Source organism: Camelina sativa, chromosome 9 (genome assembly GCF_030686135.1).
Source record: "Camelina sativa cultivar CO46 ecotype springtype chromosome 9, ASM3068613v1".
Lineage (NCBI taxonomy): Eukaryota > Viridiplantae > Streptophyta > Magnoliopsida > Brassicales > Brassicaceae > Camelina > Camelina sativa.
Window position 1 is genome coordinate 9,808,080 of NC_141888.1, and position 1,244 is coordinate 9,809,323.

Here is a 1,244-nt window from a genome sequence, read left to right on the forward strand (position 1 = left end):
GTCGTTTCATCTCCTCTTTCGTTCCCCACCGTCTTGTCCGAGGAAAGTTTCCGACTCACCGAGCATCTCGAGGAACCGACGTTTCGTCCGTACCGCAAGCCGTCCGGCGCTCACATCAAGAATGGTCCACCAGCTCCTCAAGCAAGGACCAACATAGGAGCATGGGATGCTCCATCTACTCATACTCAATGGAATGGCATTGTGCCTTCTGCTGTGCAGAACAATAATTTTGAGATCAAGAGTAGTCTCATCCAGATGATACAGAGCAACAAGTTTCATGGATTGCCAATGGAGGACCCATTGGATCATCTGGATGAATTTGATAGGCTCTGTAGCCTCACCAAGATAAATGGAGTTAGTGAGGATGGATTCAAACTCCGGCTTTTCCCATTCTCTGTGGGAGACAAAGCACACATCTGGGAGAAATCACTCCCCAAGGAGTCCATCTCCAACTCCAGAACCGAAAGGCTGCAAAATGATATTTCCAGCTTTGTTCAGAAGAACAATGAGACGTTTAATGAAGCTTGGGAACGTTTCAAGGGATACACTACCAGATGTCCTCACCATGGTTTCAGCAATGCTTCATTGATGGGCACACATTACAGAGGAGAGATCCCAAGATACGGATGTTGCTGGACACCGCAAGCAATGGTAACTTCCTCAACAAGGATGTTGATGGAGGTTGGGACGTAGTGGAGAACTTGGCTCAATCTGATGGGAATAACAATGAGGAGTACGATCGCACTATGCGATCTACTGGAGAGGAAGATGCAAAGTACAAAAGGGACATAAAAGCCCTCAATGACAAGCTCGATAAACTACTCAGCCAGCAGCAGCATGTTCACACAATATCAGAGGAAGAACAGTTTTTACAACAAGATGGGGAGACTATTCAGCTCGAAGATGCGCACTACATTTATAATCAAAGTGGTAACATAACTAGGCCCAGAACCTACATCCCCAATAATCAGATATACGGACCCATACCTCCATCTAGTTCCTCATCGCTGGATTTGCTATCACTGATGCACACAGTCATCTCAACACAGAAGACCGACACCATACACAATAATACAAGATTCGATGAACTCGCCTGCCGTTTATCAGCAAATTTCGACCAAATACATAACAAGTTTGATGCCTTAGGATCGTGAATTCAGGTGCTTACCGATAACTCGGCTTCAACCTCAAAAATTCCTAGGGAGTCTGTACATGCGATAGCACTACGGAGTGGACGGCACCAC

The 1,244-nt window shown here is 46.1% G+C and overlaps 1 non-coding gene across 1 annotated transcript; it reads right to left on the bottom strand.

The window, feature by feature from the left end:
* Positions 1-465: 465 nt before the first annotated feature.
* Positions 466-572, bottom strand: LOC147937992 (small nucleolar RNA R71). The gene has a single exon (XR_015567589.1). It is a non-coding gene; the product is annotated as a small nucleolar RNA R71 (small nucleolar RNA).
* Positions 573-1,244: the final 672 nt, after the last annotated feature.